Here is a 24,618-nt window from a genome sequence, read left to right as displayed (position 1 = left end):
ACAAGTCATTTTCCCCACCCTGTGAGTCCCAAAGATCATAGTATGGACTGCAACCAGGAACCAGGAGTCCCACCTTATCTCTAATACTCTTGAATTACTTTTTTCAATAATACTTTAACTACCTTTCTAGCCTGATTGGTGTGACAGGGAAAGGCTTCTAGTCATCCAGACAAAGTATCTATAATACCAATAAATACCGATACCCATTTAGCCTGGGAAGTTCTGAGAAGTTTATTTGCCAATAATCATCAGGAGTATAACATTATCTGTAAGAGCCCCTACTCCCCAATGTATCCCTATGCGTTCCTTGTGATGAAAGGAGGCCCCTTTCTGCTCGCTTCTTCGGGCGATGCAGACAACTCACTCAAGCTTCCTGTAGTGACCTGCCCAAGTGCTCCGAGATCTCCGACCTGCCCTCCTGAGAGTTTATGGGGGCAGTCAGTCACCATGTGCATGATGCTCTGACAGTATTGGCACTTCTTTGGCTGCAGATGTAGACTACATTCTTTGGCATGGTGGTCAAGGCCACCACAGTTGTAACATCTATCTCTCTTTGGATTTCTTTTTTGTACTGTCTTCCCTTTGGATCGTATTTCACTTCCTAAACAGGGCCTGTTGCCCACCAGGGCCTGTTACCGGTGTTGATTCAAGGCCTTTGGAAGATTTCTTAAAAGTAAATTCCACTGGTTCTCCTTCTAAATCCTTTCATGTAAAGCTTGCTTTGGTGTACAAAGACATCAGCCAGAAGACTCCAAGAGGTTTCCCTCTCGGTTATGGAGATGAATCCGAATCCCACTCTCACATTGAATCATTTGCAATGGCCGGTTCCATGCAAAAGTTTGGATTCCTCCTCTTCTTCCTGCTCTGGCAACTTCCCGGGCTCATCTCCACCTTTACTTGCCCCTTCAGCCATGCTGCCTCACGGGCCCTCTGCTCTCAGAATGTTCTGGTATCCCAGAGACCCATCATCCAATACTTCTTCCAGAATTATTTCAGGTTCCAGTTTACTTCTTCCTGTAACATGAACACTTGCGCTTCCAGGGTTTTCTCTTCTGGTATCTGTAGCTGTATGTTTCCTTTGTTTTGAAAACAATTTAGTTTGCTAAGTAAATCTCTCCCCAATAAAGGCATTGGGTAACCAGGTATGTATAGAAATTTATGAGTAAAAACTCAGTTTCCAATTCCGCATGTAATCATTTGGAAGAAAGGCCTTACTTCCTTTTTCGCTGTGGCCCCAACAATAGGGGTAGTTTGTTTACTCAAGTTACCTTTAAACATGTGTTTAACACTGAACAAGTTGCACCTGTAATGGGCTAGAATTATTACAGTGCGAATCTTCAGGACAAGGGGATACTGGTGATATAAATGGAGTTTCCGGTATGGGAGTTACCGGGTCACTCACATTCCATCTAGAACATATTTTGTTCCAAATATTAGTCCAATTTCCTGGGGGAATTTGGTAAAATGAATCCTGCCCCACGCTTCAGGCTCCACCAAGAGTGAGAGCGACACCATATTGGCTCTCAAACAGAGCTTTCACTCTGCCCCAAGTACAGTGGTACAGTTTTTTGTGATTATATTCAACTTACTTCTCAATGACTTGGAGAAATTAAGATTAATGGTAGAAAAGCTAATACCTTCTCCTGAAGATTTGGGAAATTGAACACAAAGCCCTTAGTCAGTGTGGTTCCACAAATTTTCCCAGGTGGAATTACTTGGGAGTTGATACAAAGCCCTTGGGTGTTCATTCCAGGTCCCATTCTTTTTCCATGGTTGACCCTCCTTCTGATCAAGAAAAGGAGACTCAGCTGTTCCCCATGTGGCATTTCCCCCTGTAATTTAAATCCTTCTGATGCAGAACCAGGGATAGCAACACATATCCCTTGGTTTGTTTGATATCAAATATGCATAAATCCTTGTATCAACTCCCAAGCCAAGTTATTTCCAGATGATTGAGACAAAGTTATACATGTACCAAGAATGAATATATACTTCTCCCACACCATTTTTCTTGTGTAAAATATAGGAATACAAGTAACATCAAAAAGCCAACAAAAGTGCATTTTATCCAAACAGAGGTTGTTAACATCTGTTCACCAGCTTCAGTTTCCTGTAATCATAGAATCATAGAAAGTTTTGGGTTGGAAGGGACCCCTAGAGGTCATCTAGTCCAACCCCCCCGCAGTGAGCAGGGACACCGCTAACTAGATCAGGTTGCTCAGAGCCCTGTCCAACCTGGTCTTGAATGTTTCCAGGGATGGGGCCTCCACTACCTCTCTGGGCAACCCGTTCCAGTGTTTCACCACCCTCATGGTAAAGAATTTCTTCCTTATATCTAGCCTAAACCTACCCTGTTTTAGTTTAAAACCACTACCCCTCGTCCTGTCACTGCTGTCTCTACTAAAAAGATTGTCCCCATCTTTCCTATAGGCTCCCTTTAAGTACTGAAAGGCTGCAATCAGGTCTCCCCGCAGCCTTCTCTTCTCCAGGCTGAACAAGCCCAACTCTCTCAGCCTGTCCTCATAGGAGAGGTGCTCCAGCCCTCGGATCATTTTTGTAGCCCTCCTTTGGACCTGCTCCAACAGGTCCATGTCCTTCTTGTGCTGAGGGCTCCAGAGCTGAACGCGGTACTCCAGGTGAGGTCTCACCAGAGCAGAGTAGAGGGGCAGAATCACCTCTCTCGACCTGCTGGCCACGCTTCTCTTGATGCAGCCCAGGACACGGCTGGCCCTCTGGGCTGCCAGCGCACATTGCCGGCTCATGTCCAGCCTTTCGTCTGTCAGTACCCCCAAGTCCCTCTCAGCAGGGCTGCTCTCGATCCTTTCATCCCCCAGCCTGTATTGATAGTGGGGATTACCCCGACCCAGGTGTAGGACCTTGCACTTGGCCTTGTTGAACCTCATGAGGTTCACACAGGCCCACCTCTCCAGCTTGTCCAGGTCCCTCTGGATGGCATCCCCTCCTTCTGGTGTATCAACTGTACCACTCAGCTTGGTGTCATCTGCAAACTTGCTGAGGGTACACTCGATGTCGCTGTCCATGTCATTGATAAATATATTGAACAGCACCGGTCCCAGTACGGACCCCTGAGGGACTCCACTCGTCACTGGTCTCCATCCGGACATTGAGCCATTGGCCACTACCCTTTGGCTGCGACCATCCAACCAATTCCTTATCCACCGAACGGTCCACCCATCAAATCCATGGCTCTCCAATTTGGAGAGAACGATGTTGTGGGGGACCGTGTCAAAGGCTTTACAAAAATCCAGGTAGATGACATCCATTGGTTTTCCCTTGTCCACTCTTGTTGTTACACCATCACAGAAGGCCACTAGGTTGGTGAGGCAGGTCTTGCCCTTGGTGAAGCCATGCTGGCTGTCTCGAATCACCTCCCTGGCCTCCATGTGCCTTAGCGTATCTTCTAGGAGGATCTGTTCCATGATCTTCCCAGGCACAGAGGTGAGGCTGACAGGTCAGTAGTTCCCAGGGTCTTCCTTTCTACCCTTTTTGAAAAGGGGCACAATGTTTCCCTTTTTCCAGTCACTGGGGACTTCCCCTGACTGCCATGACTTCTCAAATATCATGGAGAGTGGCTTGGCAACTACATCAGCCAGTTCCCTCAGGACTCTGGGATGCATCTCATCAGGTCCCATGGACTTCTGTACGTTTAGGTTCCTCAGGAGGTCCCGAACCTGGTCTTCACTTACAGCTGGAGGGATTTTACCCTCCTGGTCTCCTTCATGCCATCCATCGACTCAGGAGGGGTGAGGAGAGAGGTTGCCAGTGAAGACTGAGGCAAAAAAGTTGTGGAGTACCTCAGCTTTCTCTTCATCTGCTGTTACCAGTTTGCCGGTCTCGCTCATGAGCAAGGGTACGCTTTCTTTGACCTTCTTTTTCCGGCTGACATACCTGTAGAAGCCCTTCTTGTTATTTTTCGCATCCCTTGCCAAGTTCAGCTCCAGCTGTGCCTTGGTCTTCCTGACCCCATCCCTACACAACCGGGCAGCTTCCCTATACTCTTCCCAGGAAGCCCGTCCCTGCTTCCACTGCCTGGGCAGTTCCCTCTTCTTCCTTAGTGTGACCAGCATCTCTTGCCTCAGCCATGCCGGTCTCTTCCCTTCTCTGCCCGACTTCTTACACTTGGGGATTGAGAGCTCTTGTGCTCTCTGGAATACATCCTTAAAGACTGATAAGGAGACTTTACAACATTAATAGAAGGGACACAGAACAATAACAAAACAGGTGTTAAAAGAATGGCAATTGTGAAAAAATAGACCTTCCAATTAATTTTTCTCTAGTACAATACAAAAATATTCCTAGTAAGATTAAACAAGCTATATAGATAACTATTCACTGTGTAGTTGTGAACATAAGTCCCATGATGGGTTGCTCACAACCTGTAATATAAATGCGCACAAAACAGAAAATAATTAGAAGGAGGGGACAATTCACCGAGTATGTATTTGATGGTCCTTTCCATGGGCATCTGTAGCCACCCACGTATATACATTGATGGGAGTCTTCAGGGACAGGGGTACTTGCCCCACAGTGGGTAAGTCCACCAAAATGGGTTGCCCGGGATAATGGAGTGGGTTGTTTGGATCTTTGTCTTCCCTTTACCAGGCAGAGTGGATGGGGGCTTAGGGCAAAATGTGGTGAGTCGGGGGGCAACTGTTAATTCCCCAACCTTAGTTACTGCATCGGGTACCCATTGTGCCCATCCAGGATCACGGGGCTTTAGGGCTCGTTTTAAGAGTCTGTTGGTGTGCTCCACAATGCCATTCCCTTGAGGGTAATATGGCGTATGGAAGACCCATTGTATCCCCTCACTTTGTGCACACTCCTGGACCACCCTGGCAGTGAAGTGTGTCCTGTTATCTGATTTAATTGATTTGGATATGGGCAAGTAACCGACCCATAATTTTAGACCTTTTACTGTATTATCCCCTGTTGCTCACCGTACTGCTACAGCTTGGGTTAATCCTGATACTACTTCAACCCCTACCAATACATATTGCTTTCCTTCCAAAAGTCAAAAAGGGCCGATATAGTCTACCTGCCAAGTGTCCCATAACCCTTTGTTGTCCCTTAAATGCAGAAGTTGGTCCTTTAGAGGACTGTGTTCTCCTAATCGTGTGTGGCATAAACTACACGCCAAAACGATGGTGTTGCACAATACTTAAGTTACAGGCCATCCTCTACTAGCTGCTTCCTTATACAAATCTCCGCTTCCTGTATGGCCTCTTTTTACATGTGTCCTGGGTTTGGCCAGGACAGGGTTAATTTTCAGCAGAAGCCAGGAGTGGACACGGCCAGGCGGGCTGACTCAAACTGGCCAAACAGAACAGGGTATTCGATACCATGTGCCATCATGCTGGGTTCCGGGTGGGGCAGCTGGCCAGAGGGAAGGCAGTTGCGGCTCGGGAGTGCATGGGGCACCGGGCTGTGAGAGTTGCTCTGTCCATTTCTCTGTTTGTTTTGTATATTCTCCTTATCTGTATTGTTGTTGTTACTGTTCGCTTTGTTTGCTGTTCTGTTAAACTACCCTTATCCCAACCCACGAGTTTTTTGCCTTTTTCTTTCCTTTCTCCTCCCCACCCCAGCAAGGGGGAGATGCGACAGAGCGACTACATGGCCCTTTGTTGCTGGCCACGGCCAAACTGCAACAACATGCAACCATTCCAGCAGGTGTTCCCATTTTTCCTCCTCCTCACCCTCCATGGCCAGTCCTGCTAGACAAGTCATTGAGTCCACCTGATTATTCAGCAGATGGGCTGGTTGATCTCCTGCCTGGTGTGCTGCAACCCACCCTACAAAAAGGGGTTTCTCTTTTGCCACATTTAGGATTTCTTCCCATTTTTCATGCTGCCACACCAGCACCCGGTTTACCTCCTACTGGTTTTGTTCCCAAAATGGGAGCCATTTGGTACATCCCTTAAACACGGCATAAGAGTCTGTGTAAATAAACACTTCTACAGTCTCAGCTTCTTTGGTAATCACACTCCATACTACTACCAATTCTCCTACCTGAGCGCTTTCCTCACCCTCGGTTACAATTCAATCCCCAGAATCAACGTGCAAGGCAACTGCTCGATATTTCCATACTTTCCCCTCTCGTCTAGAGGATGCATCAGTGAACCAGACATTCTTCATTTCGGATTCAAATGGAGGGGCAGACTTAATGTAAGAGGGAGGGGGTTCCTGTTCCGGGTGATCAGAGGTTGGATCTTGTATGCTCAGGACCTTCGGTGCCCCTTCTTCTATCTGGTGGGTATGACTATAATGATCTAGTTGAGCATACCACTTTCTTACTGTTTCACACTGGGCTACCCCCACAGGGGGTGGAGTCCTGGCCAATACTGGTTTCAAGACTTTAAAAGGCCCTCTCAAAATTATTAGTTGTTCTCATATAATCCTTTCAGCTTCCTGTAATGCAAGACTGATTACAAAAAGGCCCTTTACCCAAACTGAATAATGTTTTTCTGCATCTTTAAAACCGCATGAGTAAAAGCCAAGAGGACGAGTCAGACCCTCTGGCCCACACTGCCACATATGTATAGATAGTCCATGAATTGCAAAACTCCGTTCTATGTGGAGTGGATCTGTGGGGTGTATTGGCCCCAAGGCCTGCTATACCCCAGCCTTCAAAAACTAACAGCTCCAGGGCCTCCTCATGGACAGGAATCCAATCCCAAGCAGTCCTTTTACATGTCAAGTCATGTAAAGGGCGAGCTATAATGGAAAAGTCTGGAATGAAGCAGCCTTGCACCTGCTCATTAGCTGGACATGGGAAACGGAAAAAAGGTCCAGGATTTCTTAGCAACAACTAAAAACATCAGTGTGTTATCAACACTCTTCTCATACTAAATCCAAAACACAGCAGCTACTGGGAAGAAAATTAACTCTATCCCAGCCGAAACCAGGACAAAGGTTTTCTGTACAGCTTTATGAGCTTTGTTTGTCAGATTGAAGCTGAGACTTAGGTATGATTCAGGAGCTGCTCTGTTGTTCCTGTCCTGATTTCCCTCTGCCTAAATGTGTTCAGCTATTTCTTTGTGCTCCTGCTTGGACAGTAATAAGTATTAAAACTAAACATGGGCACTTGGGTTCTAGGATAGGTTCTCCCTTTCCCACAGACTTCCAAGTGGTTTAAACGTCCTTGTTGCCTCAGCGTCCTGCCTGTAAAATGTCGATAGCAGCACTTTCCTAGAAAAACAGTGCAAACATACTGGAATCCTGGACTGGAAGGGACTGGAGACAGACAGCTGGTTGTGGGCTGGGTTTGGTTTTCCCATAAACATCTCAGTATTGTAGAGGTATGTAAAACTCAGCCCAGCCCTGTGTCACAGACAGAGTGATGCACTTCACTGGTAAGAAAGAAGCAACAATGTATTTATTGATATAAAACAGTGAGTTAACAAAATTTGATAGTAAATGCAACAGTGATTTAACAAGATGTTTTGGTTTGGCCTGGATAAATGCCAAGTGCCCACCAAAACCGCTCTATCACTCCCCCTCCTCAGCTGGACAGGGGAGAGGAAATATGATGAAAGGCTCGAGGGTCAAGATAAGGACAGGGAGAGATCACTCACCAATTACTGTCACGGACGAAACAGACTGAACTTGGGGAGAAAAGGGAGTTTAATTCATCACCAATCAAATCAGAGGACGATAGTGAGAAATAAATCCAGATCTCAAAACACCTTCCCCCCACCCCTCCCTTCTTCCCGGGCTCAACTTCATTCCTGTTCCTCTGTCTCCTCCCCCCGAGTGGCGCAGGGGGACGAAGAATGGGGGATACAGTCAGTTCATCACACATTGTCTCTGCCGCTCTTTCCTCCTCAGGGGGAGGAACCCTCACACTCTCCCCTGCTCCAGTGTGAGGTCCCTCTCATGGGAGACAGTTCTCCACAAACTTCTCCAACGTGAGTCCTTCCCACGGGGTGCAGTCCTTCAGGAACAGGCTGCTCCAGCGTGGGTCCCCCACGGGGTCACAAGGCCTGCCAGCAAACCTGCTCTGGTGTGGGCTCCTCTCTCCACAGGTCCGCAGGTCCTGCCAGGAGCCTGCTCCAGCGCGGGCTCCCCACCGGGTCACAGCTTCCTTCAGGCATCCACCTGCTCCAGCATGGGGTCCCTTCCACGGGCTACAGGTGGAGATCTGCTCCACTGTGGACCTCCATGGGCTGCAGGGGGACAACCTGCTTCACCATGGTCTTCATCACGAGCTGCAAGGGAAGACTCTCTGCTCCGGTGTCTCGAGCACCTCCTCCCCCCTCCTTCTTCACTGACCTTGGTGTCTGCAGAGTTGTTTCTCTCACATCATCTCACTCCTCTCTCTTCACTGCTGTTTTCACCACAGGCTTTTTCCTTCCCTTTCTTAAATATGTTATCACAGAGGCACTACCACTGTCACTGATTGGCTTGGCCTTGGCTAGTGGCGGGTCCGTCTTAGAGCCAGCTGGCACTGGCTTTATCAGATATGGGGGAAGCTTCTCGCAACTTCTCACAGAATTCACCTCTATAGCACCCCCGCTACCAAAACCTTGCCACAAAAACCCATAACACAAGATTCAATGGCAAGGTACACTGGATTATTTACTGCATAGAGGACAGGGTCAGACAAAACTTTCAGGGAGACCCTCCCGTTGAGTTGTTGTCTCACAAATGGAGTTCGTTACCCAGTGTGCAGCATACAATACGCATACAGAGCTGAGATATCAGTTTATTTATTTCATGTCTGCGCAGAGATGGGTGCTAGATGGTAACTCTACAAAGCTAGCACACTTTGGCTAACATGCGGTAAACATACATTTTGAGCAACAGTTATCAGTACTTTTACAGTTAAGCTTAATCACCCTCTTTCCCCATTGGTCCTTACATATCTCACCTCCACTCAAAGTCACAGTATCCTCCCTTTGTACTGCACATGCTCAGTAAATAAGGGTCTCTGCTTGGGCTGGGGTCTCCAACTCAAGGGGTGTGATTTTTAGTATTATAATGAGGATAGTTCGTTTAAGGGCACTCTTTATCATTCTTCTGCTTTTAGTTCCAAACTGTTCAAAAACATTTTAGCTTACATATTTTTCAAAGATATACTTTGTTCCCAAGGACAGTAGTTCCTGATAAGATGTTATTGTATCAACCACTCTTGTCAACATCTTGGCCTTCTGTTAACCCTAGAGTACGTATTCTAGCTAAATAATTAGGTCAGACTGACCTTCTGTGCATACTTGTATAATGCTGAGTTCAACCAACTATAGAGTCATGAGGTTCTGAGAGGACCCCCTTGCTTTCTAAACTCCTCTTCAGGGAGGAGTCTAGGTGTGACTGGGTACAGACTTAGCCCAGACTTGATCAAAGGTTTATGTCTAAAGGATTATATGGGCACATTCAATCCTTTATATCACTTAGCTAAGATTTTCAAAGTTTCAGGGCCCTTATTAGTCACTTAACGAGAACCTGTTGCAACAAGGAATCTATTAACCTCGAGGAGTAACCTTGAGCAGCGTCCCTAAACTCAAGGGGACATCCTGGTGTGCAGCCCACTGTAGGGTTTCTGGAGAAACAGGGACATATTGTGAGCAACCCAGACACTTTGAATATGGACTCGATCAGTTTGTAGTAGCACAGGTTTCAAGCAGCACAAGCCTCAAAGCTTTTCTCAGGCTGGTTGTGGGAAAGCAAACCTTTCCCAAGCTGGCTGCAGGAAAACAGGCCTTTCTCAGGCCAGCTGCAGGTAAACAGTCGTACTGGTTGTGAGAAAGCAAACCTTTCCCAGGCTGGCTGTGGGAAAGACAATCGTTCTCAGGCCAGCTGCAGGTAAACAGTCGTTCTATGAATACTGACCAATCATAGTTTGAGTATTGATTATGTAACTGGGGTGTTTTGCTGATTGTTTTGCTGACAGATGTTTTCACGTATAGTAACCAATCACAGCTGAGTGTTGCACCGAGTGTTTATGTATAGTAACTAACCACAATTAAGTGCTGTCTATATAATCTAAATTCTTTACTAATAAAGTTGACTGTTATGGATCATATTGGTTGAGTCCTAGATCCCGCCGCAACAGCCCACTGCCGTGCAGGAGAGCTCAAAGGGATCTTGGGCTGCTCACTATTTATGAGGTAAGATGATTGACTCATAGTCATATCTGCATACTGACTACAGCTTCCAAATTTGGCTTGAGTTGGACATTGACCAGCACTATGGTTAGATGGGCACATTACCATAAATTAGCCCTTGGCTATTGTGCTGTTATCTGTCTCCTCCGAATTGTCTTCGAGCCAGCTGCAGCCATCATGACCAGACGCATCCATCACGACCAACACCAGTGGTTATCACTCGAACAGGGTTAGGGAAAATGTCAGTTTGAGAAGAGGCAGGAGGAGCACACCATCACGCCCTGTGGGGAGCCTTGCCAGAACTAGACCTATCTGGCAGTTGTGACTTTTTATGGAGCTTGTAAAACTTCTGTTCCCAGGCAGTGATGATATTGGACAGAAATATTCAGAGCATAGTGATGCTTAGGTTGTAATGATACAGGGCAGAAATGCTTAGGTCATAGTGACACTGTTTCATTTAGGCCTGACTACTTTGTATAAACAATGCATGCCTTAATAAAAATCATGCCCTTGAAGAGCAGCTAACAGACTGATAAAAGGGAACATCCAGCCCAGAAGGTGCCGAAAGCTGGACGAATATTGAAGGAGCATGAAGTGAACAAAGATCTAGGATAACTAGGAAAAAGGTAAAGGCGGCAGGGGGAGATCGTGACCACTGACTCAATTCAGAACCAAAAATACTGCACCCCCCCCCCCAGCTTGCAAGCATGTGTAGTTGAGTAAGGAAGAAGTACACTTCTAAGATAAGCGTGTCATGTGCTGAACCAATCAGAATGTAACAAGTAATTTCTTTGTTTTTGTAAGAGTATATAGTCATTGTGAGTCTGCTAAGCGGTGTGCTAGCTTTGTGGAATTATCACCTAGCACTCATATCTGCACAAATATGCAATAAAAATACCTCTGCTCTGTGTGTATATTGGCGTACTGCACACCGGGTAAACAATACCACTTTCAGGACAACAGTGATGCATCAGCCGCTAGCAGTAGGAAGGATGTGACCTTAATACAGGAAGATGGAAATCAAGAGAGTGATTGGGGTGAAGGATCCACCTTGCCCAGTATTATTTTTCCAAAAGTGGTTGCAGGTGATCAGCTAAGGAAGAATGGGAGCAGGGCAAGCAGATATCATATCTTAATAATTTCTTTTTCCAGGGGATTCTCTAAGTCTGTTATACTTTAACTGTTTAGCAACCTGAAATGGACCTTTAAAGTGCTTGTCCTGCCTCCCCTTGAACCCATGTGGACTTCTTCGATCCGTAACACCCTTTGAGAAGTAAGGGACAGCAAACAGACTAGAGGAAGATAACAGGAATGTTGAAAGAGGAACTACTGGTCTGAAGGGAAGTTGTTAGTAGAGAGTAGCCTAGAAATGGAAGCTATTCAATGCGTCAAATAATGCTCTGAGCATTAAAAAATAAGATTTTGCTAATTCAGCAGGAAGAGTTTGGATGTCTTTAAGAAATAATACAAATGGGAATTGGATAGTTCAAAATTGCATGACTGAGTGCATGAAAAATAAGCAAAAAGTTCACCTCCAGCTGGGAGCTCATTGGGGAAAGTGGGAGAGATGGGGGAAACCGCACGGTGACATGAAGGCCGACTGAGCAACTAGTATGACGCAGCCATGAAAAAGAAAAATGTCATCCAATGTGACATGTTGCATAAAATATTTGTAGCAGAGATGGGGAAATAATAGTGTATTAACGCATGGTAAAATCTTGCGTGGAAGATCCTTTTGGAGGAGGTGGCAGGCAGCTTCCTATGCTGGGTTACAGCCATGAGCTGCGATGGAGAGGCAGAAGCCCTGAGGCTGTCAGGCTGTTTCGAGAGGGGGCAAATTGTGCACCATGCCTGATGGTGAGGTGTGATTAGTCTGTTCCTGCCTGGTGCTTGGTGTTAGAGCTACAGCCCAGGCAGCCAACTGGGATTTAGGGCTCAGCAATTTCCAGTTCACAGATCACTAGAGCACAGAATCACAGAACGGTGGGGGTTGGAAGGGACCTCTGTGGGTCATCTAGTCCAACCCTCCTCCCGATGCAGGGTCGCCTACAGTAGGCTGCACAGGACCTTGTCCAGGCGGGTCATGAATATCTCCAGAGAAGGAGACTCCACAACCTCCCTGGGCAGCCTGTTCCAGGGCTCCGTCACCCTCAGAGGGAAGAAGTTCTTCCTCATGTTCAGAGGGAACTTCCTATGCTTCAGTTTATGCCCATTGCCCCTTGTCCTGTTGCTGGGCACCACTGAAAAGAGTTTGGCCCCATCCTCCTGACACCCACCCTTCAGATATTTGTAAGCATTTATTAGGTCCCCTCTCAGCCTTCTCTTCTTCAGGCTGAACAAGCCCAGCTCCCTCAGCCTCTCCTCGTAGGAGAGATGCTCCAGGCCCCTCACCATCCTCATAGCCCTCCGCTGGAAACTCCCCAGCAGCTCCTCATCTTTCTTGAACTGGGGAGCCCAGAACTGGACACAGTACTCCAGATGGGGCCTCACTAGGGCAGAGTAGAGGGGGAGGAGAACCTCCCGTGGCCTACCGGCCACACTCCTCCTAATGCATCCCAGGATCCCATTAGCTTTCTTGGCAGCCAGGGTGCACTGCTGGCTCATGGTCAACCTGTTCTCCACCAGGACACCCAGGTCCCTCTCCCCAGAGCTCCTCTCCAGCAGGTCCACCCCAAGCCTATAGTGGTGCACGGAGTTGTTCCTCCCCAGGTGCACGACCCAGCACTTGCCCTTGTTGAACCTCATCAGGTTCCTCTCTGCCCAGCTTTCCAGCCTATCCAGGTCACGCTGAATGGCAGCACAGCCTTCTGGTGTATCCACCACACCTCACAGTTTTGTGTCGTCAGCAAACTTGCTGAGGGTACATTCTAACTCTTCATCCAGGTCGTTGATGAAGAAGTTAAACAAGACTGGGCCGAGTACTGACCCCTGGGGGACACCACTAGTTACAGGCCTCCAACTAGACTCAGCGCCGCTGATGACAACCCTCTGAGTTCTGCCATTCAGCCAGTTCTCAATCCACTTCACCGACCACTCATCCAGCCCACACTTCCTCAGCTTCCCTAGGAGGATGTTATGGGAGACAGTGTCGAAAGCCTTGCTGAAGTCGAGGTAGACAACATCCACTGCTCTCCCTTCGTCTACCCAGCCAGTCATGCCATTGTAGAAAGCTATCAGATTGGTCAGGCATGATTTCCCCTTGGTGAATCCATGCTGACTACTCCTGATAACCTTCTTTTCCTCCACTTGCTTGATGATGACCTCCAGGATGAGCTGCTCCATCACCTTTCCCAGGATGGAGGTGAGGCTGACCGGCCTGTAGTTCCCTGGGTCCTCCTTCTTGCCCTTTTTGAAGACTGGAGTGACATTGGCGTTTCTCCAGTCCTCGGGCACCTCTCCTGTCCTCCAGGACCTCTCAAAGATGATGGAGAGTGGCTCAGCAATGACATCTGCCACCTCCCTCAGCACTCGTGGGTGCATTCCATTGGGGCCCATGGATTTGTGGGTGTCCACATTGCTTAAATGATCTCTCACACAGTCCTCCTCGACCAAGGGAAAGTCATCCTCTCTGTAGGCTTCCTCTCTTACCTCCAGAGCCTGGGATTCCTGAGGGCCTGCCTTAGCACTGAAGACTGAAGCAAAGAAGGCATTCAGTAACTCTGCCTTCTCTGTATCCTCCGTCACCAGGACTCCCACCTCATTCAGCAGCGGCCCCACATTGTCCCTAGCCTTTCTTTTGCTGCTGATGTAGTTGAAGAAGCCCTTCTTGTTATTTTTGACATCCCTTGCCAGCTTCAATTCCAGGTGTGCTTTGGCCTTCCTCGTTGCATCCCTGCATGCTCTGACCACATTCCTGTATTCTTCCCAAGTGGCCTGTCCCTCCTTCCACATTCCATAGACCTTTCTCTTCCACCTGAGCTCCGCTAGAAGCTACTTGCTCACCCATGCGGGTCTCCTGCCTCCTTTGCTAGATTTCTTTCTCAGGGGGATGCACCGATCCTGAGCATGGAGGAAGTGATGTTTAAACAGCGACCAGCACTCATGGACCCCCCTGCCTTCGAGAGCCCTGGCCCACGGGATTCCTCCAAGTAGCTCCTTGAAGAGGCCAAAGTTAGCTCTCCTGAGGTCCAAGGTTTTGATCCTGCTTATCGCCCTGCTTCCTCCACGCAGGATCCTAAACTCGACCATTTCATGGTCACTGCAGCCGAGGCTACTTCCAGCCTTCACATCCTCCACCAGGCCCTCCTTGTTTGTTAGTACAAGGTCCAGCAGAGTGCCTTTCCTTGTTGGTTCCTCCACCACTTGCATCAGAAAGTTATCATCGATGCTCTGTAGGAACCTCCTGGACTGCGCCTGCCTAGCTGTGTGGTCTTCCCAGCTGATGTCAGGGTGGTTGAAGTCCCCCATGAGAACCAGGGCCTGTGACTGTGAGGCTGCTTTCAGCTGTCTGTAGAAGGCCTCATCAACTTCCTCCTCCTGGTCAGGTGGCCTGTAGTACACACCTACAATAATGTTGCGGCGGGCTCTACGACTCGACCAATATGATCCATAACAGTCAACTTTATTAGCAGAGAATCTGGATTGTATAGACAGCACTTGGTTATGATTAGTCACTATACATAAACACTCTGTACAGCACTCAGTTATGATTGGTCAATATGCATAAAACATCTATCAATAAAACACCCAGGTTACATAAGCAGTACTCAAACTATGATTGGTCATTATTCATAGAACGACTGTTTACCTGCAGCTGGTCTTAGAAATGTCTGTTTACCCGCAGCTGGCCTGAGAATGGCCTTGAGGCCTGTGCTGCTGCAAGCCTGTGTTGCTAAAAACTGATCAAGTCCATAACAGAGAGTCTGGGTTGCTCACAGTATGTCCCTGTTCTTCCAGAAACCCCACAAATAACATAACCCATATGAAGCTGTCCCTTAATTCTAACCCATAAGCTCTCAACTCCTTCTTCAGCTGCCCCCAGGCAAAGCTCAGTGCATTCCAGTTGCTCCTTCACATATAGAGCAACTCCACCACCTCTCCTTGTTGGTCTGTCTTTCCTAAAGAGTCTGTAGCCATTCATGACAGCATGCCAGTCATGCGAGTTGTCCCACCATGTTTCTGTGATGGCGACCAAGTCGTAGCCGTCCTGCTGTATAATGGCTTCCAGCTCCTCCTGTTTATTGCCCATGCTACGTGTGTTGGTATAGACACACTTGAGCTGGGCTGTCAATCTCACCCCTGACCCTGGCATGCCAAGCCTGGGCTCATCCGTAGTGAGCTGGGCTATGACCCCTTCCCCCTTCGAACCTAGTTTAAAGCCCTCTCAATGAGCCCTGCCAGCTCATGGCCAAGAATCCTTTTTCCCCTTTGAGATAGCTGCGATCTGCCTGTCGCCAGCAGGCCCAGTGCTGTGTACAAATCCCCGTGATCAAAGAAGCCAAAATTCGACTGATGGCACCAGTCTCTGAGCCACCTGTTAACCAGGTGATTTTTCCTGCCCCTTTCAGTGCTCTTCCCTGCCACTGATGGGATGGAGGAAAACACCACCTGCGCCCCTGATCCCTCAACCTGTTGCCCCAGTGCCCTGAAGTCCCTTTTGATGGCCTTGGGACTTCTCTCTGCGATCTCGTCCCCGCCAACCTGCATTACCAAGAGGGGGTAGTAATCAGAAGGCCGCACCAGACCATGGAGTTCCTTAGCAACATCCCTAACCCGGGCCCCAGGGAGGGAGCAGACTTCCCTGTGGGATGGGTCCGGTCGGCAGATCGGGCCTTCTGTTCCCCTCAGAAGGGAATCACCTATGGCAATTACCCCCCTTTTTTTATTAGCTGAGGCAGTTGTAATATGTGGGGCTGACTGACTCATCCTAATCAACCCCCTGGATGGACGTTCACCCCCATCCTCATTTGCTGGGCCGTCACATTCCAGAGCCCCGTATCTGTTGCTTAAGGGCAAATGGGGAGGTGAGGGAGGCCGGGAGTGGATTTGCTTGCCACCCCAAGCAGGGACCCGTTTCCATTCCCCCCCATCTCTTAGGTCCCCTCTTTCTGCTCGGTGGCAAGAGGGTAGGGGGTTCTCTGCTTTCTGTGGAGCCGCCTCCTGCTGCCTCGGCCTCATGGAGGGCAGGGTGCGGCTCCACCAGTCGATCTCGCTCTCACACTCCTGGATGCTCCTAAACCTCTCCACTTCCTCTTTCAGCTCTGCCACCAGGCTGAGCAGGTCATTCACCTGCTCGCACCGAACACAGCTGTTGTCTCTGCTGTCCTCCGGTACGAGTGCCAGGCTCAGGCACTCCCTGCAGCCAGAGACCTGGACACCCGCGTTCTTGCGTGGGGCCTCCGTCTGGGTCCCCATACTCCTTCTAGCAACAGCTTTCCCGCGGGTAGTAACCATAGTTAGAATATCTCCTGGATGGGCGATGCCCACTACTTGAGTAGCCAGGATGGGGGGCTGCACCCTGCCTGCTCGCCTTCCCCGCTCAAACTGCCGCGCAAACTGCTGCGCCGGCTCTGTTCACCCGCGCTCCTGGTCGCCCGCGCTCCCTGGGAGCTGCTCTTATCCGTGAGGGGGTTTGGCCGCTGTCACACTCGACTCCGCCCCCGCTGAGTCAGAGCTGCCGCTCGCTGGCAACTCCCGCTTTCCCGCTCGGGGGGGGGCTGGGGTCTCCTCTCGGCGCTTTTGCCGCCTCGCCGCTGCGGTTTTGCCACTGGAGAAAGGGTCCCTCGGCGCGAGCCTCTGCTCCAGAGCCCTTCGCCTTCAGTGGCTTCGCCGAAATGGCGGGCACACCGACTTTTAAACTGCAGATTTTAAACTGCAGATTTGCAGCAAACAAACTTTGCACACTGACTCATCTCTGTTATCAAAGAGAAGTCATTTCCTAGAAGACAGTACCCAAGAAAGAGCTTTCTTCTTCCTCATTAGCACCTCTAATCTCTTACTACCTACAAAGCTTTGGGACAGCCCATCAGTTTATACCACTGTTGCCGAGAGGGGCAGATCCCAGGGAGGTTGTGGAGTCTCCCTCTCTGGAGATATTCAAGACCCGCCTGGACAAGGTCACAGAATCACAGAATCACAGAATAGTAGGGGTTGGAAGGGACCTCTGTGGGTCATCTAGTCCAACCCCCCTGCTGAAGCAGGGTCACCTACAGTAGGCTGCACAAGATCTTGTCCAGGCGGGTCTTGAATATCTCCAGAGAAGGAGACTCCACAACCTCCCTGGGCAGCCTGTTCCAGTGCTCCGTCACCCTCAGAGGGAAGAAGTTCTTCCTCATGTTCAGACGGAACTTCCTCTGCTTCAATTTGTGCCCATTGCCCCTTGTCCTGTCACTGGGCACCACTGAAAAGAGCTTGGCCCCATCCTCCTGACACCCACCCTTCAGATATTTGTAGGCATTTATAAGGTCCCCTCGCAGCCTTCTCTTCTTCAGGCTGAACAAGCCCAGTTCCCTCAACCTCTCCTCGTAGTGGAGATGCTCCAGTCCCCTCACCATCCTTGTAGCCCTCCGCTGGACTCTCTCCAGTAGCTCTTCATCCTTCTTGAACTGGGGAGCCCAGAACTGGACACAGTACTCCAGATGAGGCCTCACCAGGGCAGTGTAGAGGGGAAGGAGAACCTCCCTCGTCCTGCTGGCCACACTCTTCTTGATGCACCCCAGGATCCCATTGGCTTTCTTGGCAGCCAGGGCACACTGCTGGCTCATGGTTAACCTGTCGTCCACCAGGACACCCAGGTCCCTCTCCGCAGAGCTGCTCTCCAGCAGGTCCACCCCAAGCCTGTACTGGTGCATGAGGTTGTTCCTCCCCAGGTGCAGGACCCTGCACTTGCCCTTGTTGAACCTCATCAGGTTCCTCTCTGCCCAGGTCCTGTGCATCCTGCTGTAGGCGACCCTGCTTCAGCAGGGGGATTGGACTGGGTGACCCACAGAGGTCCCTTCCAACCCCTACCATCCTGTGATTCTGTGATTCTGCAACATGCAGCAAAGGGGTGCTTGCTGCAGAGATGCAAGGCCACGTGAGCTTCGGATGGGGGGAAGGTGATGAACAACTGTTTTGTGGAGGAAAATACAAATGTTTATGTTGAGAACAGATATGTAAATAGGTATGTTTCTGAGGGAGCCCCTTTTCTGCTGCATTGCTCTGTTTTTTAATAAAACAGCTCCCTGACTCCATCTGCTCTGGTGTGCACATCTCCTGCACAAGGGAGGCATTGCTGTCAGTGAATTGGTTAATGCCAGTGTCCTGTGGCAGGGACAAGGATGCAGGCATGCACTCAGCCTGCCAGCATTTATACCTCTCAGCGTCAGCATTGGCAATGCTTGTGGAGGACTGGGGAGGGCACCAAAATAGTTTCCATTCTCCTGTCTGCTGTAGGAACGAGTCTCCTGGGTAACAAACACTCCTTGTTCTGCATAAAGCTCTGCAGCTGAGACTGTCTCCTTCCTCACTGCTGCTCCCTGACTGTCCTAGCTGAACTGGATGGAGACATCTGCTTGAGCCTGCCTTAATTAATGCTGACAACACAATGGGACTGGCTGTATGGGGGTCTGGGGGCTGCATTCTAATGGGAGTACGCTGTTGCAGCTGCTAATGTAACCAAGGTGATGGAATCAGTTGACCATAAACATGAACAATGCTGCTATGTTCCTGGTACAGCCCTACCCACCTGGACATTAGGGCTGGGAACAGAGGGTCCAGTCTCTAGGTAACCATTAACGCTAACCATAGTGGGTAATTGTGTTTTTGTCAAGAGAAATGATGGAGTGTGGTTCTGTGAAGCGGACTGAAGAAACTGACCGGGATTGCCAAGATTGCGAGCCGAGTAGGTAAAAGGTAATTCCGGCAGGGGGAGATCACGACCACCCACTCACAGACCCCCTACTCAAGTAATACCACCTACTCAAAAAGGAACGATGGAAGAGGGTGACTGAGTCTGCGCAACCATTTATGTAAGAAGCGAGAAAAGTTTACACCAATCGCCAAAGAGAATAATATTGAATATGCATGAATAAAATAAATACGTATATTTTCGATCTATATAAACTGCACGGAAAAGGTATGAGGTATGCACGTTCGGTGGAATTATCCCCCATGCATCCAGCGCTGCAATAAAGAATGCCTGCCTTTTAACACTACATTGGTGTTACGAGGTTTTATTCCTGGATTTTCGGTGACACTAATAGTTTCATTTACTGCAGCTTGGATGGAGCAGAGCCGGACAGGGCTAGCTTTCTGCTTGCTGTAATGGCCAGGCGTGGAGGTACATCCCTCGCTCCTGCATTGTCCCTAGGGCTTGTCCCTGCTGCTTGAACTGGAAAAGGTTGTGGTGTGGGTCCCAAGCATCCAAGGAAAGGCAAGCAGTGGGCTGAGGAGTGTGAAGTACCGCAGATGGGGCATGTGCATTGGCCTCTCTGGAAGGATCTGAAGAGCCTGAGCTTTGTGGTGGGCTGATGGATTGTTTCCAGTGTTTCAGAGGTGAGTAGCAGAGATGTGTCTGTGATGCTGGCTCCAGTACGTTGCGAATGGGCAGTGCAGCCCATGGCCCTTTCTCTTTTCTCACTGTAAGGGTCTTTGTGCTGGGGGGAGTCCATCCTGGATTCCTGCCTCTGGAGCCCTTGGTAGCTCTTGGTGGGCGCTACCTACCAGTCACTGGGTTTTCAGTCAGAAATCTGATTTGAATGTTACCCGAAGAGATATTTTAAAGGTTTCTAGTGGTCTGGGATCCGAGACAATTGGCAGCCGCTTCTGGTAATGAGTCTAATGTTTTTCTGTCAGCTTTTTATGTTGGCCTCTCCAGAGGCAGAAGCTTCTGCAAAGTGTTGTGTTGTCCAGGCTGTTGTATTTGTTTTATTTGGTTGCTGCTTTGAGTGTATCATGGCATAGAGCAAAATGTACTCAGGCATGTGACGGTTCTTCATTTCTTTGAACTGTGTGTTTGTATGACATTTCTACATGTTCTCTGACTTGACTGCTCCCCACGGAGCCTCGGTTTAGAAGATGGGGTTTGATTCAGGCTTGTAGGGATTGCCAGCATAGACCTTTTTCCAATGTGGACACTCTGTTTTCTGAGTTCTGTTTAGCTCAGAGCAGGGTGGTGGCTGTAGGAGCAGTGATGGCACCTCAGCCCTCCGAGCAGGGTTAGATGGCAAAGTGCAATAATGTGAATGGTCCCTCCAGGATGGTTGTCTCAAGGGAGCTGCTCTAGTGCTAGGAACATCTCCCCCAGCACAGCCTGGAGCACAGTTGAGTTTCTGGGATGTGCAGTCATGCTCAGACTGTGACAGAAAACCAAAAGTAGCCACATGTGTCCCTTGGCAAAGCTACGTGTGCCCTGTTGATACCTGTGAATGTAGCAAATGTAACAGATGTAGTGGATGTAGATAAAAGTTATCACTTTAGGTCTCAGAATCATTGCACAACCAAAGCAAGTCTTGGTTCTTTGTGAATAATTGGGAAGGTTGTAAGACAAAAGACTCCTGAATAATCCCACTTAGCTCGGCCTTGGGAGAGCAGATGTGCAAACTACAGAGATAAGGAGGCTGCAAAACGACCATAAGACTGGAACAAAGCAACCTTGAAGGACATGGTAGACATGATCTTAGAACTGAGTTTGTGCAGAAGCAAAGGTCAACCAGCGGACACTGTGATGAAGAGTATGAGCCTTCATCTGAAGACCCACAATGACCACCAAGAGGCGTAAACAAACATGCGCCAAATACATTAACATATGCTAATGAGTTATCGGAAAAAACATGAATATGATAAGCATTTCTCAGAAATGTAATGAATATGTATGTTAACATAGCATAAATACCTAGTAGTTGTGTCTTTTTGGCACGCACATTTGGGCGGAGCTATCCACTGTGCATCCAGCGCTGCAATAAAGAATGCCTGCTTTCTAAAACTCCAAACTTAAGTTTTAGAGAGTGAATTATTTTGCCGCTTTCCAGTAACACTGTGAGGAACTGCACTGACTTGCCTGTGGAGCAGGTTGCAGCTGCCTCTGGTGAAAAGGGAGTGATGGAAAAATCCTTTCACATGGCCCCAGGATAGCAAGAGAGCCTGGACTTTTGCAGGTGGTGATCCCTTGTTTCAGAAAGGAAGATCTGACATGGATTGCTTTGTGGAGATGCCTATGTTGTGGGCAGCAGCTCTGTTTTATGGCACAGGCTTTATTTTTATATTTTCTCCTGATTTCCCAATTCCTGTAAGAATCAACCCTCCATCTTCCAGTTTGACTTGTTATCTCCCCTCCTCTCCTTCTCTGCTCCCTCCCATCCCCTGCCTTGTCTGAGGTCCAGCAGGGACTGATTGCAAGCTGGAGCAGCGATGCTGTGGGCATGCTTGCTCCTTCACATGCAGCGACGTCAACAACAGCAGGAGCATTGGAATGTGATTGCGCAGACCCTCTGCATTGCCAGGGATGCAGCTGTGAAAAAAAATTGACTGTGTTTCCCAGAGCATCCTGGTGAGAGAGCATGGAGCCAGCTGGAATCTGAGTGCTCAGCAGTGCCGGAGCAGAGCATGTTCAGTGAGAGGAGACAGGGAACAGAGGATCTTTGGAAAGGTGAGATGGAGAAATGATCCGGGTGGGGGTTAGTCATACTGATGTTTTTCAGGCCATTCATTGTCCTGCAAAGTGACTGGTTTGTTTTTGTAGGGATTGCCAGCTACCCAATGAAGCTTAAAGATTTTAAGATTGCTTTGTCTCTTCAGAAGCTGTGTTGCTTTGGAGCTGTTGTGATTATAATTGATGGAAGAGAGTAAGAAGGCTGGTATTTTTGCGCAGATTGCATGTTTGTCCATTGTAGCTATGAAATGGTGGCTGTCATGTCTGGGGCTGGTTGTGCAGAGGTGAACTGTGCTTTGCCCCGATAATGCAGTTGTATAGCTCTCCATTGTGTCTGCCATGACAGCCAAGCCCACATGGATTGTTTTGGTCCCATGAGCTACCATGTTGTCTGTGCATCCCTGACGGTGATGCTGCTGTGCAGCTCAAAAGCTATTTTGACAGACATTGCTTCGTGAAAAGCCAGAAACAAAAGACACAGAGGAAAGGCTGCTGTCAGTGTGACTTGTAGCTCTTTTTTTTCTTTTTTTTTTTTTTAAATACTGGTAAATCAATTGCTCAAAAGGTGTTCAGATAAAATAGTGTGGCAGGTAAAACCCTGCTCTTCTGCTGACAGATACACTGGAATCTGTGCAGGCTGAAGTCCTTTGTGTTGCCCAGGGTGTGTCTGTGCTGGCTGTGTAAATGAATGCTTTCTCCCTGCCTCTTTTTCACAGATCAGACGAGAAAGGTTATCTAGGAATGGAGGAATTATTACTTTTAATTACTGAGATGAGTGGTCCAGGCTGGGTACCAGTTACTAGATCTTAATTACATGGTCTTTTTATAGCCAAATCCCTCTTTTCCCTCTCCGCCTTCCTTCTTCTCTCCTCCACCCTCTGCACAAATCCTTCCATCAAATTACATCTGCAAACACAAAGGGAGAAGGGCTTGAATAAAGAGAAGGATATATGTAGGATAGGGATATAGGTGCTGGAGAGGCAATGTTCAGGATGGTAGTCAGTGAGAACAATAAGACAAAGGTATAGAAGAATGAGATTTTGGTATGTGTGATACAATGATGTGGCTGTAGGGGAATGTACACATGGGAATGTAGTAACAAAAGGAGATAATCAAATAGCAGATGCAATCTTTTGGGGTTATGGAAAATGCTGAGCATGTGAGGTTGCAATTGCAGATTTTTTGGGGGAATGTGGTGTTAATGGGAGTTGTATTAGCATTGACTGTTGAGGAACAGATCATACAGGGACAACTGAGTGTTGCAAAGGTGTATGGAATATGGGGGAAATCGAGATCTGCTTCTTTACCTCCAGACATCTAGAGCCTTGTATACTGGTGTTGCTAATGAGCGAGCTTGGAAGGTCTAACCTATTCACAAAAATTTTCTGCAGTTTGCTAATGACCCAAGAATAATTCAGATAAAGCATCTTTAGGCCTGTCAGGAACAACAGAATGGTAGGGAAAATGTAGATAAAATGGTAAATGTTTGGCAGAGCTGTAGAGGAACTTTGGAGCAGAAGAGGCAGGTGTGAGGGGCACTGAAGAGCTAGAGGAACAGGGGGCTGTGGGTCAGAGACCAGCAGTAGAGGGCACAGGGGAGGGAAATCAGGGTCGTCATTGTCAGGGAATGTAAATGTATCTTTTGTACTGTCATTCTTCAGCCTCTCACTGTGTTCCCTGGGATGGTCAGTGCTCCGTGCAGCCCCAAGAAGTTTGTGGAGGTAGGAGTGATTCTCAGCACAGCCTTTTCTGCAGCAGTTTTCTGAAGGAATCATTTTGCTGCTGCAGATTCTCAGACAGTTGCTCCTTCTCCATCCTTATGCAGTGGCAAGGCTCTCCGGACTTTACACCTGGTGAAGAAGAGAAACCAAGAGTTTCAGTGCAGGTGCTAGGTGGGAAGGACAGGGCTTCCAGAAAAATCACAGAGCAGAGTGCATTCTGCTTGCAGCTCTGTAACAATGTCCTGGAAACACCATAGGGCTTCCTGAACTGCAGCTCCTTCTCATCCCTATCTCGCCCTGGTACCTGGGAACCCTCTCCATGTCTCCAGGTCTCTGTCCCATTCAGCCCAGTGGGAGCAAGGAGCAGGATATGCTTCTGTAGGTGTGAGAAGAAGGGACTGTACAGTGAGAGGCATGCTACCAGACTGCATTTTGTGGTGCTGCTGTAGAACAGGCTCCTACAGGAGGTTAGTGGGGGGGTAGGAACAACATGTGTGCGTTTGTAGGCGCATCGTGGGCTGGAGGACAGGACATGCAATAGTACATATCTATGAAGCGTACGCATATTTGTATCGGGGTGTGGAAGAAAACTTGCATATAGTTTGTGTGTACAATGCTTGCCTAAAGGAATGAAAAGAAAGTGATGCAGCCTGCTTCACTGCGTGTGTTGGGAATGCTCCCCAGAACATACAGGCTGTGCCTAGCTAGTAGGTGCCACTCTTAAACAGCATCTGTTAAGCAGTGAGAGCTCATAGATAATCTCTGCCCTGAGATGCTTAAAAGATGGGCAAGAGCTTCTGGCAACTGGAGCTGACTGAAATGATTCACAGGAAGGAGACAAAATTGCTGCCATGTGTCTTCTTCGCTGCATCGATGCAGAATGCTGCGGATAAAGTGCAGCTGGATCTCTGGATCCAAGGGACCCTGGATCTGCATTGTAGAAAGTGCAGGTGGCCCAGGAGAACATGCCATTGACTTGGAAATGGCCTGCTCATGGCTCCATTATCACTTCTCAGGTGTCTGAGGCTGTAACAGCAAAAAAACCCCCGAGTTCTCTGTCCCAGAGATCTTAATTTTCTTCCAGTCTGATGCTCCTGGTGAGTCAAGATCTCACTCTGGTATTATTCCTGATAGCCAGATAGTAACCCACCTTTAACAACCTCATGCTGTGTTTTGCCCTATTTATTTTTCATTTATTTCCCAGTCA

At 48.5% G+C, this 24,618-nt stretch overlaps 1 protein-coding gene and 1 pseudogene across 8 annotated transcripts in view; one reads left to right on the top strand and one right to left on the bottom strand.

The window, feature by feature from the left end:
- Positions 1-296: 296 nt before the first annotated feature.
- LOC142365515 (protein lin-28 homolog B pseudogene) lies at positions 297-913 on the bottom strand (annotated as a pseudogene).
- A 20,544-nt stretch (positions 914-21,457) lies between these two features.
- LOC142365615 (AP-4 complex accessory subunit RUSC2-like) overlaps positions 21,458-24,618 on the top strand; it is a 57,422-nt gene continuing 54,261 nt past the window's right edge. For all 8 annotated transcript variants that reach the window (XM_075446567.1, XM_075446565.1, XM_075446570.1 and 5 more), the window contains exon 1: positions 21,458-21,687. The gene's annotated coding sequence lies outside the window, so the exon portion shown is untranslated. The remainder of the gene's footprint in view (positions 21,688-24,618) is intronic.

The sequence above is a fragment of the Opisthocomus hoazin genome, chromosome W, assembly GCF_030867145.1.
Source record: "Opisthocomus hoazin isolate bOpiHoa1 chromosome W, bOpiHoa1.hap1, whole genome shotgun sequence".
NCBI classification, from domain to species: Eukaryota; Metazoa; Chordata; class Aves; order Opisthocomiformes; family Opisthocomidae; genus Opisthocomus; species Opisthocomus hoazin.
This window is presented reverse-complemented; position numbering and strand designations above follow the sequence as displayed.